This window comes from Rattus norvegicus, chromosome 3 (genome assembly GCF_021556685.1).
Source record: "Rattus norvegicus strain SHRSP/BbbUtx chromosome 3, alternate assembly SHRSP_T2T, whole genome shotgun sequence".
Lineage (NCBI taxonomy): Eukaryota > Metazoa > Chordata > Mammalia > Rodentia > Muridae > Rattus > Rattus norvegicus.
Window position 1 is genome coordinate 68,839,202 of NC_141536.1, and position 19,704 is coordinate 68,858,905.

The following is a 19,704-nucleotide window of genomic DNA, read 5'->3' on the forward strand; positions in this document are numbered from 1 at the left end:
TATTGAACACACTTGGAAAAGTGTCTAACATCCTTAGCCGTCAAGTAAATGTAAATTAATACTGCTTTAAGATCCCATCACACCCCAGTCAGAATGACCATCAAGAAAATAAGTAATAGTGAACGCCATCCAGGATGTGGGAAAAGAGAAAACCTTAATAACTCTTGCCAGTTTGTGCAGCCATGAAGGAAATTAGTATGATTATTTTTCAAAAAAAGTAAAATTAGAATTCTTGCATGAGTCATTACTGGACATATAGGTCAAGGACTGACTCTAAGGCCTACCAAAAAGACACTTGTGCCTACTTGCTTATGGCCGTACTGATCCCAACAACTAGGAACTAGAACTCACATAGATGCACATCAGCAGATGAATGTATATTGAAAGTGAAATAAGGTGGAATTTTATTCAGCCATAAGAAACCTGAGCTGGTGAAAGGGCTCAGTGGGTAAAAGCCTTGCTATCAAGCCTGAGGCCAGACTTCCATCCCTGGGACACATGGGGCAAAGGAAAAACCAACTCCTCTAGCCTCCATATTCATACCATAGCATGTTTTACACACACACATACACACACACACTAAATGTAAAAAAGAAAGATAAAAAATAAAACCATGACATTTGTATGGAAACAGAAATTATCTTATTATGAAGAATTATTATAAAGAATCCCAGACCCAAAAAGACAAATATCACACCTTTTATCTCATGTGAACTGTGTCTGTGTGTGTGTGTGTGTGTGTGTGTGTGTGTGTGTGTCTGTGTCTGTGTCTGTGTCTGTGTCTGTGAAGGCCATGAAAGGAGATCTTAAGAAGAGGGGAAATGTCTTAAAGAAGCTAAGCATTAGGGATGTAGTTGGATCTATAGGGTGGCTGCCTCGCATGCACAAAGCCCTGGTTAGGTCATCAGCCTAAATCAGATATGATGACCCTGTAATCCCAGTGCTTGGGAGCTGAGGGAGGAACATGAGTGCATCCTAAGCTATACGATGTGTTCCAGGGCAGACTAACTATGTGAGACGCTGTAATAAAAGGAGGAGGAGGAGGAGGAGGAAGGGGAGGAGGAGGAGGAAGAGGAGGAGGAGAGGAGGAGAGGAGGAGAGGAGGAGAGGAGGAGGAGGAAGGGGAGGAGGAGGAAGAGGAGGAGGAGGAGAGGAGGAAGGGGAGGAGGAGGAAGAGGAGGAGGAGGAGAGGAGGAGAGGAGGAGAGGAGAGGAGGAGGAAGGAGGAGGAGAGGAGGAGGAAGAAGAGGAGGAGGAGGAGGCAGCTGGTAGAAGGGAACATGGAGCAGGGAAGAGGATCTGGAGGAAGGGGAACCAGCAGAGAGTAGGCAGAGGAATTGGAGACAAGAGTGAGGGAAGAGGATTAACAAATATCAACTATCCACAAGGACCCCATGGTAGAACCGATCACTTCATATACTAGCCTAAAAGATAAAGTAATTTTAAGTGTGTTAGCTTCCAGTATCGGTGACATAGTTCTGTTGACTTCATCTGCACTTTCCCTTCTCCAACATCACTAGTCTTAATTCCTGCGACCTTCTGCCTATCCTCTTTCAATGATTCAACTTGTCTCTATTGGCATTAGCAAGCCACCTTTCTTCTATTTAATCATCCCTGTTATCCAGCCACTTTCTGATGGACAAATTCTTTCACATAATCCATGACAAAGATCCTTGCACCCCTGCCATACTCCTCTGTCTTAGCCTCATTTCCCAATTCTGCTGCGCCGCTACGGTAATATGTGCTCTCAGCTGAGCTCTTCTAGTCTAGACAGACCAGACACTGGGGTCTGCATTGGAGAAGAAAAAGGACATGCTCTCATGCCCCAGGAAGCAAGGTCATGACCTTAAGCCAAGGATGAGCCAACAAGTTAAATACCATGAAAAGAAAAAGACTACTCTAAAGCCTGAGACAGGAAAATCATCCTCAGTGCTGGAGAGATGCCTGGAGAGAGTCCACTGTTCTTGAAGAGGACTAGGATAGAAGCAAAGCACCCATGTGGCAATTCACAACCGTCTGTAGCTTCACTTCCAAGGGGTCTGACCCTCTTCTCTCTGACCTTCTCAGGTTCCTGCACACATGTGGTACACATGCGTAGAATAAGGCACACACTTATACTCAAAAGTTTGGTACATAATATTTTCATTAGCCTCATGACTGAAGTTGGATCAAGCATTAGATGAGAACAACAGGAGGTACCTGGGAGTAGCACAGACATTTATTTGCATTAAGCCCTAAAGACCCTAGAGGTCAAAGTTGGCTCATGAACAAGGGGGGATATTTGCAGGTTCTCCTATGCTCTTATGTATACCCAACGTTAGTTTGGTACTTAACTTCCTTCCGATGATCATGTTCATATTCTACTGTCTCACGTTGGCCAGAAAGCCACATCTGTATTGTCCCAAACAAGAGATAAGCTTCATTTCCAATCACTATAAATCACTTCCCAATACCTGCTCCATCACCGTATGCTGTTTCCTCATGAGTCCCCTCTGAGAACTCACATATTCAACAGTATACTTGTCACAGAAAAGGAGCTTAATTGTTCCCTCAGGGTGACATTCCTAAAGGCTCTACCCATTACTGTTATTCAGAAGTGTGCCTCAACCCCCAACCTGCCTGTAGGCAGGAATCAAAAGTTTTGGCCTTGTCCAGTGCTGAGGTTTCCATTAAAGAATCAGGAATGTTTATTTACACATAGTTCTCCATTTCCTAAGATTCCAGACAGCAGGTAGCAGCTGATAAAAAAAAAAAAAAAAGAATACCAACTATGTTGCTTCTACAAGGCTCAGGGCTTAATCAAACACGGCTGCACCCTGGAGAAGGGGCTTTCCCAACAATAATGACCGGCTAACATTTGCTGAGTGTCATATGCTAGGCATCCTGTGAAGACTACTGTACACACAGTTCTTTAAGTACACAGTGCCGATTGCACAGATGAGAAAATGAGAGGCTAACTTGTCTAAGGTCTGACATGGTTCATCACTGACAGAGCGAGATTTTCATGAATGTTTCATAGAGAATTATGTAACGAGTTTCGTTTTAGAACTGTTTCCAAAAACATCCAACGAGCTTGTTTCCCCCGGTGGTTCAGATTTCTGTTAACACCATAAAGCTTTGACTCCCTCTGGGGATTTTTCCAATTTCTGCAGAGCATCTGATGGGCAACTTGGAACAAGAAAAAGAGAAACAGAATAGGAAAATTCAAAAAAGTCAGAAAATGAAAGGGATCCCGCAGCCACTGCCTTGTCCCAACTCTCTTGCCAACAAAGAAAGTTCCAATTCCCAAAGCCACTCGCCCTTCCTTAGCATCTTCCTTCCCGGATCGTTTCTTCCTGTTAGCTTGGGGTCAGGAGGGCTTCTTGTTTGTTTGTAGAGTTTCATGAGGTTTTTGTTTTGTTTGTGGGTCTGGACCTGTTCTGTTTGTTTCATTTTTTTTAAAGATTTATTTATTTATTTTATGTGAGTACAATGTTGCTATCTTCAGACACACTAGAAGAGGGCATCGGATCCCATGACAAATGGTTGTGAGCCACCACGTGGTTGCTGGGAATTGAACTCAGGACCTCTGGAAGAGCAGTCAGTGCTCTTCACGGCTAAGCCATCTCTCCAGCCCTTGTCCATTGTTTTGAGACAATGTATCACACAGCCCAACTGACCTCAACTTGTTATGTGACCTTGGCCTTCTTATCCTCCTGGCTCTCCCTCTCAAGTACTGGGATCACAAGCATAGGATACCACAGTGCAGGAAATTGAACCCAGCGTTTTCTGCACGTTAGGCAGACACTCTACCAACTGGGCTGCATCCCTTGTACTAACATGGAGTTTTCTTTGTGAATAACAACAAATAATGAGGTAGTTCTTCCTCCAAGATAAATACAGTTGGCCTTCAAGACCTGCAACTGTAACCCCAGCTCTGGGAAGCTGCAGCCAGAGGGTCTGGAATCTGAAGTCGGCCTAGGGGACATAGCACCATCCTGCCTTGAGTCCAGTGCATGGGAAAATCTTGTCCATCCAGCTTTGATCAAAGGAGAGGGGAGAGCCTGACTCAAAAGAACTGATGTAGCAGACAAGTAGCGGTTATTGATTGAATATAAAACTCAGGAGAAGGAAAGGTGACACTGCTCAAAAAAGCCGAATTTAGCCGATCTCCCCAAAATCACAAAAAGATCTGTTATATTAAAACCTTAACTTATCCTTGTGCAAAAGAATAAAACTGTGTCTTATTTGTAAAAAAGACAAAACATGTCCATGTCTTCCTGATATTCATATTTAAACCAGAACCCTTAGCTGCACCAATGCCCCTGCCCACTGTTGTGGTAAACTCCTTCTCTTCAGGCCGTCACCATTGTACTTCTCTTTGTAATTATCGGAAATAATGATGGTCCAAACAGAAAGCAGGGGAGGAAGCTTGGTGGCAGATACCTGTAGTGCCATAATTCTAGTGCTGTGTTTTGCAACCTGAGATCCCTCTGGGGATCCAATGATCCTTTCACAGGGATCGCCTAAGACCATTTGCATAGCAGATATTTACATTACGACTCATAACAGTAGCAAAATTACTGCCATGAAGTAGCAACGGAAATAATTTTATGGTTAGGGAATACCGCAACATGAGGAACTGTATTAAAGGGTCCCAGCATTAGGAAGGTTGAGAACCACTGTTCTAGAAGCAGAGATCAGAAGTTCAAGGCCTACCTGCTGCCTAAGCTGCATCGTACGTCTGAGGCCAGCCTGGGTTACATGATCTGTTTGCTACTTTCTTCATTCCTGGGATCAAATACCTATCAAATGCAACTTCTGGAGGAAGGATTTATTTTGTCTGGCAGCTCACAGAAATACAGTTTACGATGGCAGGGAACACAAGGCAGCAGGCCACACTGCAGTTGCTATCGGGAAACAGAGCTGCTCCATTTGCTGTCTACTTTACACAGTGCAGGAACCCAATCCCTGGAATGGCATCCCCACATTTAGGGTAGGACTTCCCACATCAGTTAGCTCAATCTAGAAATATCCAAGCATACATGCCCGGAGTTTTGCCTTCTAGGTGAATCTAGATCCTATTAACCTCCACACATAGCAAGTTGTGTTTAAGAAACACACATACTACCCAGGCCAGGGAAGCAGGTAGGCTAACTTCCTATTTTCACCTATCTCTCAACTCTTCCATTTCCAAACCCAGAATCCCAACCCAGAGCAGAACCTCCTGCTGCGGCCTCTCCCCGAAACCACCATGGTCTCTCCCCGCAACCGCCACCTCCAATGGATCATACAGATCTTCCTCTCCCACTTTCCTTCTCTCCCCATCCCCCACCGCAATGCTTCATCCCAGCTCCTAACCCCAGTACGTCTTCTCTGGGGTTACCTACAGGTCACTCTAGTCCAAGGAGCAGATAGGTAACTGTAGATCTTCACCTCTTCCTCAATTCCTCCCAATTCAGTTTCCAGTCCCAATACTACCCCATAGCAGACCATCTTCTGTGGCCTTTCTCTCTCTCTCTCTCTCTCTCTCTCTCTCTCTCTCTCTCTCTCTCTCTCTCTCTTCCCTGACTCCCAGAGGACTAAGCAAACTAAGCAAATACTATTAGAACACTCTGCTTTCCTCTCTTGTGGACCAGCCCAGCCAGGGGCCCTGTCCTAACCCTCCCCCATTCCTAAGTCAGAGCTCCAATACCTAGAAACTCATTTTACCTGGAACCCCCAGTAGCCAGAAGAATTTCACACTAGGTACCACACTGTCCTATGACCCAGAGAGAACAACCGTAACCAAGGAACAAAGAAGCCACCCAACAAAGACAAGAACAGAGAATGGCACTGTGATGGTTTGTATATGCTTGGCCCAAGGAGTGACACTATTTGGAGATGTGGCTTTGTTGGAGGAAGTGTGTCATTGTGGGTGTGGGGTTTAAGACCCTTGTCCTAGCAGCCTGGAAGCCAGTCTTCTCCTGGCAGCCTTCAGATGAAGATGTAGAACTCTCAGCTACTCCTGCACCATGCCTGCCTGGATGCTGCCATGTTCCCACCTTGATGATAATGGACTGAACCTCTGAACCTGTAAGCCAGCCCCAATTAAATGTTGTTCTTATAAGAGTTACCTTGGTCATGGTGTTCATAGAAGTAAAACCCTAACTAAGGCAAGCACCTAGAATTACAATCTTCCCAAACCCATATGACTGGTCTCCATCTTAAAATAACAGTTTATAACAACGGCCAGAATACCATGTCTCCTGTAGAGCTCAGTACCTCTACCACGACAGAGCCTGAATATTACAACAGAAACTGAATCACACACACACACACACACACACACACACACACACACACGCGCGCGCACATACACACACACACGCACAGACACACACACACAGACACACACATACACACACACAGACACACACACACAGACACACACACACATACACACACACACAGACACACACACACACACAGACACAGGACCTTAAAACAGCCTTTATGAATATAATAGAAGTCCTTAAAGAGGAAATTAATAAATCCCTTAAGGAAATGAACACACAGTGAGAGAAAATGAATAAAACAGTTCGAGACCAGAAAGTGAAAATAGAATCAGTAAAGAAAACTCAAACTGAGGGAAATGTAGAAGTAAAAAATGTAGGAACTCAAACAGGAACCCCAGAGACAAACCTCACCAACCGAATACAAGAGATAGAAGAGGGAATCTTGGACTGTAAAGACACAATAAAAGAAAAGGATACCTTAATCGAGGAAAATGTTAAGTCTAAACACACACACACACACACACACTCAGGAAATCTGGAACACTGTGAAAAGACCACATCTAAAAATAATAGGAGTAGAGGAAGGAGGGAAAGCCCACATCAAAGGCTCAGAAAATAGTTTCAAAACCATCATAGACAGAAATTTCCTAACCTAAAGAAGGAGATGCTTATCAAGGTACAAGAAACATACAGAACACCAAAATATATAAAGAACTCAAAAACTAGATACAAGAAAACAAATATCCCAGTTTAAAAATGAGGTACAGATATAAACAAGATTCTCAAAACAGGAAACCAAATGGCTGAGAAACACTTAACAGTGTAAGAAAACACAAACAACATAAGAAATGTTCAACATCCTTAGGCAGAGTGTAAAATAAGGAAATAGTAGGGACAGGGAGATATTGTTAGGAAACGAAAATAGGGCTGGACAGGAAGATCTGGTAGGAAGTGAGAAGGAAGAAGAGGATGGGAAAGGGAATATGGGGAGAGATAGCTAAAATTAAAATTTGAAGGGTAGTCTATACAGTAGAAGCTCCCTAAAATATATGCATTTATGAAGGCTATCTAAATGAAATCACCAAATAACGGGGAGACAGAACTCCAGATTGTCTTCATTTGCCACCAGATGAAGCTTCCAGTATTAGGATTGGGTCACATCTAATAGAGTGGTTAGCCACAGGATTCCATGGGGAACTTCCAAACAACCCAAGCTGTGTCAAGATTATAGGTTGCTCTCCACAAGCTGAGGGCGAGGCCCCATTGCTGAGGACAACACCTACACAGCTCACTGAATGTGGAGATATTGAGCTGATACCTAATAGAGCCTTCACCCCTGTGGTCAGTTATCTGTGGTACAAGAAGGTATTCTGCATACTGCTAGAAGAGAAACATAAACACCAACCCAGCCACAAAGCCTTTGCTCTACAATGCTGTCCTGCCTGCAATATATGTTAGGATAATGGTGGCACAAAGTTTGTAGGCGTAACCAACCATATCTGATTTGACTTGGGGCCACTCCATGAAGAGGAACTCATACCCATTGCTTCTTGGGTGACCAAGAACCAGAGACTAAATAGCCAGGGGTTTAGAGGAAAACTAAATACTACTGTCCTAGTATATATGTGAGTGTGTGTGTGTGTGTGTGCACGTGCATAATATATATTAGCACATATACAATGTATATAATATACTAAAACATTAATATTGTTTATGATATATAATTTACTATCATACATTATTTAATATAATACATATATATAATTACTCCCACTGACATTCTGCTATATTCATAGATCAGTGCCTTGCTCAGCCATCATCAGAAATGCTTTCTCCTGCAGCAGATGAGAACAAATACATAGAAACCAACAGCCAGACTTCATGCAAAGAGGGAGAGACTTGGGGACAGTTGGCCCTAAATGGGATGTCTCCACTGAATCACTCACCTAGGGTCTCAGGGAACTCTTCAAAAAGGAGCAGAAAGGGTGTAAAAGCCATAGTGGATGGAGGACACCAAGAAAAAAATCATGAATAAAGCTCATCTGAACTCACAGACTGAGACAGCACACACATGGCCCCTGTGCATCTGTGTATAGATCATGGTTTCCTGCTCGGTGTTTTTATGGGATTGCTGAGTATTTGAATGAGTGCATCTCTGTTTCTTGTGCCTTCTCTTAGGCTCTTTTCATTTTGGTTTGGTTTTGGTTTTGGTTTTTGTCCAATTCAGATATGTTAGTCTTGATTTATTATTTTATTATTATCCCTTAGATGCCTGTTTGTTTTCTGATGAGAGAAAGAATTAGAGTGGATCCAAATTGGAGGGGGGCAGGGAGGAACTGGAGTAGTAGAGGGAGGTGAAACTGTGATCAGGATATATTATGTGAGAAAAAAAATCTACTTTCAATAGAAGGAAAAATAAAGAAACACACATACACAAAGACAGACATAGAGAGAAGAGGAAGAGAGAGACAGAGACAGAGAGGAGAACGCAAAATGTCTTCCAGTAACTCTGTTGTCAACAAGTAATTTCAAAGAGCCATACTGCTCAAAGAAAGCTAAGCTTACTTAGCCTGCTCTAGCAAAAAGTCCACCAGCTGAGGTCATGAGATGGCTTAGCCAGACAAAAGTGGGACAAGCTGACTCCTGAGCTCAGTCCCTGGGAACCCATAGTGGAAGTCAAAAATTCTCTCCCTAAAGTTATCCTCTGACCTACACATGTGAACTGTGACAGGAGTGTGTGTCCAATCTCACACAGTAACGGTAGTAACACTGATACTCATGGTAGTAGGTATTAGTAATAATAAATTTTTATTTTGAAACCTCTTTAACAATACTACCTTAGTGGACTCTTCTAGTATATCTAAGCGTAGAGTTCACTGGCAGACATTCCCAGGATTTAGAGGTCTAGACTCGGGGTTTATGGCAGATTCTTTTCAAGGGAGGAAATAAGTCAGGATTGGGTGAAGTCTGTGACTTAGCACTGGCACAGGAAGGGGAGGGGCGGGAGGCTAGTCTTGGCAAGTCAGCTATTGGTTGAGAAGAGACAACAGTGCGCTTGCACGGATCCGTGAAGCAACCGTGAATCTGGTTCTCGGTTTATAGCCCTCTCCCTTGGCTTGATTTTTGTGGAACAATTTGTGAAAGCAGGCTAAGTCCCAGTGGTTAAGCCATGGGGATATGGATGGTCTCAGTTCTCACATTCAACTTATTATTATTCTTTAAAGCTGCCTGAGAACTCTATACTGTTCCCATGGAAACAGAACTTTACTTCCTCCCACCGATGACACCGCACTTGGGCTATCAAACTGTACTTTTTTTCTTCCTCCCACCACTCTTAAGGAGACAGCTGGGAAATCATCTCTGCTGGAGAACTCTTCAGACTATGCAGAGATTCTGTCTCTATCCTGGATGGTCAGTACGTCATCAACATCCCCCAGGGGCTTCAGAACATCCTGTAAAACCCGGAACAGAGGATCAGTGCTATGGCAGTTGCATGGATGGGTAATTTTAGGATATTTTTTAATTGAGAAAGACCAATTCTCCAGACCTACATTTCCTAGCTATATGTGACTGCCAGCAAGCAGCCTCTCTTCTTTAGGCATCCATCTGCTGCCATATCTTTTGAGCTAGATATTCCCCCCAAGAACCTTTGACTGAAGCCTTTGTGGATTAGGTTTTAATGTTATTTGCTTATTCTTTGAGAAATGATTAAGTGTGCACAACATATTTTGATTATATCCATTTTATCTGCCCCCAACTCCTCCAGCCCCATGAGTAACACATCCCCTCCCAACTCCACATTTTTAAATGTTTTTTTAAAAACTTACTGAGTTCAGTTAGTGCTGCCTAGAGTCTTTGACATGGTACCATTAATTTATATCTTCTTTTAATAATAATAAGAAAGTATAAGAATGATAAAAAGATATCCATTTGGGTGATTACCAGAACTATATCCCAATACAAACAGATGGGTTAACCCCTCTTGCTTGCTTGTTAAGATGTAAGTTCATGGGGTTGGGGATTTAGCTCAGTGGTAGATCGCTTGCCTAGCAAGCGCAAGGCCCTGGGTTCGGTCCCCAGCTCTGAAAAAAAGAAAAAAGAAAAAAAAAGATGTAAGTTCATTTGGCAGAATTTGAAAGGTAGGAAGAATGTGTAATCCAAGACCTCCTTCCATTGCAGCCTATCACCTGCCAATCAGGTTTACAACAAAAGGGCCCACATAGAATCTGCCTATAACTAGACCATCCTGAACTTAAAATGACACACTGCAGAGACATAGTTCCGCGATGATGCACTAAGTAGCCTGAGGTGGTTGGAATGGGGCTGTAGCTCAGTTTCCTCTCTGTGATTAGATTACCTGGGGCTTTCCCTAAATGTTCCCCTAGTCTAGGCACCAATCCCCGACTCCAGAAAACCTGAGTAATGCAGTCCCCTTTCTAGTGAAACTCGACCCAGGATGAGTAGCATCCAGACTGAATTTCTTTTACACACATAAATCACATGCCTAACGAGGTAGTTTGTTTGGATGACGATTTTCCTAAGGTCATGGAAACCCAAAATAGCAGCTAGCCAGGCACCCCAAGGAGGGAGCAATTCTTTTCTGCCTGCCTGGGAAAAGCAGGCTGACAACCACTTCCTCAGTGCTTCAGGCCCATGCCTTGTTTTCAGTCAGTGAGTTATTTATAATACCTTATTGTCAGACAGTAAAGATGGGTTAAGTAAATGATAATATGAACTCACAGGCTCACATGTACATACACACACGCACATGCACACACACACACACACACACACACACACACACTGACCCATGCACCACCATCACCACCATCGTGGTCATCACCATATGCAGTCAATAAATATGATAAAGACAAATAGTTTTGAGAAGATGTAAATCACAGAATCTCTCGTATGGTAATTTCCAACTGTGGAAATTTACAGTCATAATCATACCGAGAGATTTATGTTAAAAAGAACACTAACTCATCAACTCCCATCTCTGTGGTAGGAATTTCAGATAGTATTATACTTTCTTGGTGTAGGTTTTTTTTTCCTACTCTGTGTTGCTTAATTCCAGCTAGCACCCCACATCCATATAACCAAGTGACCAAGAATCTAAAATGTTAGGGGGAAACATTGCACCTTTTCTGAATGGTATACAAACATTTCTTGTCATTATTCCCTAAACAATAAACCATGACAACTTTGTTTTTTTGTTCGTTTTTTTCAAGACAGAGTTTCTCTATGTAGCCCTAGCTGTTCTGGAACTCTCTCCATAGACCAGTTTGGCCTCAAAGTCACAGAGATCCCCTACTTCTGCCTTCCAAGTGATGGGATTTTAGGTATATGCCACCATGCCCAACCATGACAACTATTTCTATGATAATTACACAGTATTACGTCTTGTCAATAATCTGGAGGTGACCTAAAGCATACTGGAGAATAAGCAAAGGTGATTTCATATATTATATATTATATTAAATTAATATATTTTTTCCTTAAGCTCCTTTCCCAGAGATATTCTGGGCTCAAAGGAATACATTTGGGGAATGGAACCTACACCTCAAAAGACCCAAGAGTTGGTCATTGATGTGGTTAGCATTTCCAATCACCTCCATTTGTGAGATATGGGGACTATGGTGCTGTGTCCCTAGCCATCCCTTGGCCTTGGAGTCCTTCGAACTCATTGAGCTGGAAATAGAAGGCTTCAGAGAATGGCACTGGGAATGGAGCAGCTCTTCCCTTTTGCTTGATAGAAGCTGCCTGCTCCTTCAGTGCTTCCAGATACCAAGGTCTCTCTGCCCTCCCTTGGAATTTAAGGACACGGGGTCTACTTCCTGGTGAAGGAATCACAAATTTTCACTGCTGTATTTCCAAACTCTGGGGGGTCAGAATGAAAACTTCTAGGTGTATCCTAAGGTAGGAATCTTGCCAGGAAGAAAGACTCACAAACTTTGTCACAATTGGCTGAGTAAGAGGTAATCTGGTCACAGGTAATCAATGAAAAAGGAAGAGAAACACTCGTACGAAGCCCTTCGCCTACAAAGTCCACAGGGAGATGGCCTGTGATCAACAGCGCGGAAGTGAGCTAAGAGGTGGGATCGCATTCCCCAGATTCCCTTATCTTCCCTTTCTCATTAGTCATTCTCCAGGCCCAGAATCAAGGTAAGTGGGGGGGAAACCCAAAGCTCAGACAAACGCACAGGACACAGGAAATGAGTTTGCCTTAGGCTTTTGTGACGCGGCTTCCTGTTTGACCTCACACGTCCTAACCCCTTTTAGCTGCAGCTTCCAGCGCTCTTCGTGCGTGCGTCAGACCTTGGAATCTACCCTGATATGACGACGCCTCTCCCTTCATTCCGACATCTCTAACCCATTACTAAATCCTGACGCCTCTCAACTCACTGATCTCTATCCCTATTATCCCAACTCCAGTGTAAGCTATGACCTGTTCCTGATTTTTTTTAATGCCCTCCCAGATAATTTTCACCCATCTGTTGACCCTCCTACGATCGTTTCTCCACAATTACTTTCAGAGTGATCAGTCGTGTCATATATTTTATTTTTCATTGAACACATTTTCAATGGTATCTCATAAAAATTAGGGGAAAAAGTTTAAAAATCCTTGAAATGGTCCGGAGAACTAGGCCATTTAAGTCCATGCACCAGTTCAGCTACTTACTGCCCCTTTTTGCAAGTTTTCCCTGTCTCTGCCCATGCTGGCCTTCCCTCAGCTCCTCTTTCCTCACCAGCGTCTCTCAGACCTCGGGGTTTTGTCTGGAGGATTCCAACCCTTCCTTTCTATGGAAATAACTTCCTAGAGAAGTCCTCTTTAATCTTCTGCTTCCCTGAGAATGCCTCAGATTCCCCAGTGTGGGGCTTATATCACTGAGTACCATGTTATTCAAACCAGTCCTGGTTCAATTTTACAATAAATTTTAAATATTTGTATGAATTTTGAGAACTGTATATCATGTATTTTGAACACACTCACTCCCCTCCCGACTCCTCCCATAACCATGCCCTCCCCCACTTTCCCGTCTTGAACACAACATCCAGTTTTGAGATGTCTTTTTTTTTTTTCTTCCTTTTCTTTTTGCTCTTCCCCCAGTGTGTTACCAAGCCACTCTTGAGAATGGGGCCTGCCCTGGTGTGGGGTTGACCTACCACAAGTCACATCATTAAAGAAAACTGACTCTTGCTGGCCAAGCAGTTCTCAAATGCCAGTAATGGATTACATGGCCACCTTACTGTCTCCATGCTGGGATTCTGGTGGGCAGGAGCTTGTGCCAGTGCTATGCATGCTCTCACAATCACTGTGAGTGCATACGGGCAACTGCCCATGTTGTATCGAGAAAAACATATTTCCACCACCTCCTGCTCTTAGTTTTTATGATTACCCATTAATGTAGCCTTTCCATAATGTAGCATTTCCTGTGCTTCACAAAAACCCAGCTGTCTCTTGGGCCCATGTATTTGGGTCTCCAAAACTTATCCTATCAGAAATGAAATGCGAGGGCTGGAGAGATGGCTCAGGTGTTAAGAGCCTTGCTGCTCTTACGGAGGACCGGAGTTCAGTTCCCATCATGTACACAGCAGCTTACAGCCATCTGTAACTCCGGTTCTGGGAGATCCAGTGTAGTCTTCTGCCTCTTCTGCTTTCCACAGACACTGGGCATTCACATGGGACACATTTATATATACAAGCAAAGCAGTCATTCGTAATAAATAGGACTAAAAAGGATTCTACTGAAATTCATTATATCCTTCCTCAACCCATTATCTGTTAGAATTGATGACATTATCACCGTTTTACTCAAACTAGAAATCTGGACTCTACTCTTGATGACTTCAGCCCACAAATCTAATTACTGAGCAAGACCTGATAAGTCCACTCTCCCATATTTCCTTCATCCTTTTACTTGAACTCTGAGGACAGAGGTCTCATGTGTTTAAATCACTATTGCCTTTTCGGTACAAATGTGTTAGCTGACGTCATTGCATCATTCTGCCCCCCTCTGGTTTCTCTCAAAATCATTTTCAACCACTTAAGCCTAACCTTGTCTCTGTCCTGCTTAAAGCTCTCACCTGCTCCAAGTTTACAGGACTCCGTAGTCATGATCAAACCTACAGAGGCTGGTCACTGTTTCTTGCCCAGGGCTCATTAACATAGATTAAAAGAAATAATGCTAAGACAACCCTGTTGAGGGAAAAATAAATAAATAAAACTAGTCTCTTCTCCCATTCACTAAGGCTCTTTCCACGAGGAAACTTCTAGAATCTATTGAGACCACACTGCACTTAACATATAAATATGAAGGAATGCAAGCTGTGGTTCATAGTGGGGAGTTCTTTTGCGCCCAAAGAAGGAGAAGCCTGTGTGGGAGAGCTTGAGCTCATCTGTATTTCTGTAACACAAAAAGCAGGGAGAGGGAGGGTCTTCTGAGAGTCCTAGGTCTTTCTTAAGCAGGCCTCCACCTTCATAAACTTCCTCTCTTCTGGCTTTCATAAGTACTCATCCCCCGTGTGTGTGTGTGTGTGTGTGTGTGTGTGTGTGTGTGTGTGTGTGTGTATGGTATGTGTGTATGAGTGTGTGTGTTTGTGTGTGTGTGTGAGAGAGAGAGAGAGAAACAGAGACAGAGAGACAGAGACAGAGAGACAGAGAGACAGAGAGACAGAGAGGTATTGAAATCTGACATTACCATCCTTCTATCCAAACCAGGACCCTAGAAGCCATCCCAGGTAGATTTGCCCCACTTGATAAACAAGTCTGATAAATCCATCTCCTACATATTTCTTTTATCTCCCTATGCTTCAAATTCCTAAGAACAAAAGTATTGTATACTTTAACACTCCGTTCAAATGCATTCTTATTGTCCTAGCAGCCTGGGAGCCAGGGGAAGCCATTTTTTTTCAACCAAAGATTATTACTGGGAATCCAGTATCCTCCAAGTTCCCACCATTCCGAGTTGTGTAGAGTTCCCTCAGCCCTTGACCCTCATGTATCAGTTTGCTAGAAAACTGCAATCCCAGCTCACAGACTCACTGAAGACCAATTATTTACCAATGACATCTTTCTTCTTTCTACTGAGGTCCTGAAGGAGCACAACTGTACCCTTTTCATAGTGCAAATTCTGAACCAGTTCAAAGAGAAGGTGTAGAAGCAAGGCAGACAGGGATAACAACACTACCTGCATCACTGAAAATCCTTGGAAATGCAAAACGGTTCATGCCTGTGGGTAAGTGACTTTGAACTGAACACCAGAGGGCAGTGAAGCGACTCAGAGACTTAGCAAGTAAAAGTACCTGCTGCCAAGTCTGAAAACCTAAGTTCCACCCCTAGGCCCCAGGACTCACAATGTAGAAGGAGAGAACTGTCTCTTGTCCTTTGATGTTTACACACACACACACACACACACACGGGGGGGGGGAGAGGGGGGATGAGAGAAATGTAAAAAAGTTAAGTTGAGTCCCAGAAATAGACAGACTTAATGACCCTGTTTTAAGGTCTACATTACACAAAAACAGAGTAGAACAGAGCCGTTCTGGTGATTAAAGGGTAGAGCAGAACTAAACATACTGAGCCCTTTATCCAGACAATCTTCCTGCAAGAGAAAAAGAACAGGAGTTTTCACAGATACCCTTCACAGGGTATTCATCCATAGATATCCTTCCTTGGGGAGGGAAACGTCATACATAAGGTAACATAGCCTCTCGTGAATCCCCACAGCCAGAAATTCCACAGGCTGTATTTCAAGAGGCCAGACGTTGTTTATGAGACCCAGAGGTTAGCACACCATTATTTCCAGCATACCAGGAAGCTCTGAACAGGCTCTGTTTTGTTCCTTCTTTCCTCTTGGCCTCACTCAAACCATACAGAATCCCAAACATTTGACAATCTGCATGACAATCCATGGTCACCAGCTCATCACAGCAGAAGCCAAAGTAACCTAAACAAACGCTTGGCCAGTCTGAACGGATCCCGGCAGCGCTGAGACCTAGCCCTCTCCTTGAACATCTGAAAACCTAGAGGGAAGGACAACCCTGGGTGTTGAGGCATTGAGATGATGATACATTATTAAAATGTCACGGATTTGAAAGCCCTAGGCAGAGATGCTGCCTTCTGGTTACAATGTATCCCCAATACCGCCTTGAAAATGAGGCTCCTCCCTGGGCCCCACTAGCACAGGTTGTTGCCTCATTCACTGCTCGCTGAACAAGCCTTTAGTTCTCTGCCGTGGTTTTCTGACACTGAGCCTTTTCACGTCTGCTGAGCTGCCTGTTCTCCCAGACAGATGTTTTAAAGGAGACAGAGTCATAACTGGGTATCCTCATTCCCTATGACTGCTTAATAAAGCTCCACAAACTGCTGGCTTAAAACAAGACAAAATGTCTTACATCTCCCGAGGCTGAACACATGGTGTCAAGATGCTGGCTGGGCCGTGCCCACTCCTCAGCTTTCGACAGTGGGCCCTTGCTGAAGTCCTCCAACTTCTGGAGCCCTAGGCATTCCCAAACTGTTTGAAACCCAGCTCCCATCTCTGCCTCCATTTTTGTTTATCCTTCCTCCCAAGACTGCATCTTCCTTCTGAATCTGTTTTTACAGGACAGTCGCCTCCCTAGATCAACCCATAATAGATAGGATCGCCTCCATCTTTGTGATGCCATTTTTAGCTCCATTCTGTCTGCAAAGACCCTACTTGCAGAGAAGCACTCTTGCCTAGGTGCCTTGAGGACAACAGAGCTGTTGGGGAGACATGGTTGAACCCACAGCGGTGAGGAGGCTGCCCCACTGACTCATCTTGCATTCTCACAGGAGGACGCATCAGGTTCCCTGTGTCCCTAGCCTCAGGGGGATTCATTGTTGAAATTTTTGCTCCTAATTGCAGTCCAAATATGTCCTTTATTTCATTCTTCCTCTAGGTCAACAGGCAGAGCCTCCAAACCATGCCATGCCTACAAGACCCAATACAGGTGACAGTTCCCGAGAGAATGGCTAATATGCCACCTCTGCCTCCCAAGTACTGGGGTTACAGACAGCCATCAGCACACCAGTTAATATGTTGCTAGAGATTGGCCAAGGTCTCATGTACATAGGCAAGTACTAGACCAAGTAAACTACATCCTGACACCCTGCTCGTCTGGAGACATATCTCACTATGGAACCCAGGTTGGCCTTAAATTTGTGGTTCACCTGCATCTGCCGCTCAAAAGCTGGGGTTACCGGCCTCTGCCACCTCAGTTTACAACAGGAAATTTGAAGATAGAAAATCATTCTAGGGGGTAGTAAAGTGTTTTTGGTACAAGAATGGATAGCAGAACCCATGTAAATGTCAAGTGGAGTGACACATACCCACCATCCTGGTGTTGCGTAAGCAGAGACTGGACTATCTCTGGAGTTCATTGTCCATCCAGTCAAACTGAATCCATGAGTTCCAAGTTCAATGAGAGACCTTACCTCAAAAAGTCAGGTGGGGAGCAACAGAGGAAGACGTTCAACATTGACTTCTGATTTCCGCACAATATGATTCTGACTATATAATACCCATAAAATTACTAGAATGGACTGAATTCTAATTCTATTTTTCCTTAGGTACCAGCTCTCTCACTTTGGGATAGTTGATAATTTCACTGATAAATGGGCATTATATTTAAATCAGAAGGTATGCATGGCATTTAAAAAGCTGGTAGAGAAATTTCTTAACACATGACTAATACTAGGTATTCTCTAGTTTCCTCTACTTCTCTTGGTGCTATTCACTTTACACACACACACACACACACACACACATGCACACGCATGCACACAATATATATGTGTATATATATGTGTTGTATATGTGTGTATATATATATATATATCCACAACATATATGGATATATATCCAAGCAAATATATATGTATACATTAAAATGAATATATTTAAATGTATATGTGTTATAATAAATTTATATTCAAGATGAATATATATGTGTATATATACAAGTATATGTATGTATATATATTTATATAAAAGAGGACATGAAGCTAGAAGAAATGTGGGGTTGGGGTACCAGGGGAAGTTGAAAGAAGGTAGGTAGTGGATGAATATGGTAAATATACATTGTATAACTTTCAAATAATAAAAATTATTATTTAAAAATATTTGGTGGACCAGTGAGATAGCTCAGCAGTTAATAAAATTCTTGCCACCAAGACTGACATCCTGAGTTCAATCCCCAGGACCCACATAATAAAAAAGAAGAGAAAGAACTGACTCCCACGATTGCCCTCTGATCTCTATACCCGCATGTGTGCACTCACAGACACACACACAAATGCCATAAACCAAATGGGTTTCATACACCCAAAATGCCCAACATCAAGACCCCAGAACAATTAGGTTTGGCAAGGATCCATTTTTCTAGTTTACTGTGTTCTCACACAGTGCAAGGGGGGCTGTGCTCTCTGAGACCTCTTTGATAAGGGCACCAACCCCAGTTAGTACTCCACCGTACTCTGACTCTCTCTCAATACTATCTCTTTGAGGATTAGGATTCCCACAAACAAATTTGAGGGAGAAGGGTCAGACCTTAGCAGATTAGTTTTTTAATATTTATTATGTTATCATTTTATATGAGTCAGTGTTTTACCTGCATGTATGTATGTGCACCTCATATGTCTGGTGCCCACTGAGGTCAGAGGACGGTGTCAGATCCCCTGGAACTGGAGTTACAGATGTTTGTGAGCCACCATGTGGGTGCTGGGAAGTAAACCCAGGTCCTCTCTCTTCAAGAGTAACAAATGTCCCTCCTAGCCATTGAGCTTGCTCCAGCCCCATGGCACGTTTTAAAACACCGTAGTCCCAGCTGCTGTTCAGAGCCTTCCAACACTCCTCGCCACCGCTCTAACCCACTGCTAGCTCCTGCTGCTTTAGAATGCCATCCACTGAAAAACTTCATAGATTCACATCGCTAGAAAAACTCACTAAAGGAGGAACATGAGTCCTAGAGGACCACATTTTCAGAACAGATAAACGGTCGCTAGGGCAACACCTGGCACCTGGGGATCTCAACACATACTTTCTGACAGAGTCAAAAGAACATCCCTCTTTTTAAAAAAATGTACAACGTCTATGTAAGTTTAATGTGAGCTTTACCCTAAAAAACATGTAGAACGAAAGTGTCCTTTCCAGCCAGTACTGAGGAAGGAGAGGCACGCGCCTGCTTATATTTATCCCGCACTCTATTTTTACCCAGTCTAGGATTGCAGTCAGGAAATAGCCCCATCCACAGCTGGTGGGTCTTCCCACAGCAATTAACAAATCAGGACACGGCCACAGACAGGACCACAGGCCAGCCTGATCTAAGCACTCCTTCACTGAGACTCCCTTCTCAGGGGATTCTAGATTTTGCCAAGATGGCAAAACTAACCATTGCAACTCCACGGCTGGCAACATGCCACAGAA

At 43.4% G+C, this 19,704-nt stretch overlaps 1 long non-coding RNA gene across 3 annotated transcripts; it reads left to right on the plus strand.

The window, feature by feature from the left end:
- Positions 1 to 9,526: 9,526 nt before the first annotated feature.
- Positions 9,527 to 18,166, plus strand: LOC108350412 (uncharacterized). Of its 3 annotated transcripts, none has more exons than XR_015684465.1 (4): positions 9,527 to 9,667; positions 12,250 to 12,351; positions 15,349 to 15,495; positions 16,136 to 16,636. It is a non-coding gene; the product is annotated as an uncharacterized LOC108350412 (long non-coding RNA). The 3 variants fall into 3 exon arrangements; XR_015684464.1 differs by lacking the exon at positions 16,136 to 16,636 and adding an exon at positions 17,180 to 18,166 and having other exon boundaries at positions 9,533 to 9,667; XR_015684466.1 differs by lacking the exons at positions 9,527 to 9,667; positions 16,136 to 16,636 and adding exons at positions 9,695 to 9,757; positions 17,180 to 18,166.
- Positions 18,167 to 19,704: the final 1,538 nt, after the last annotated feature.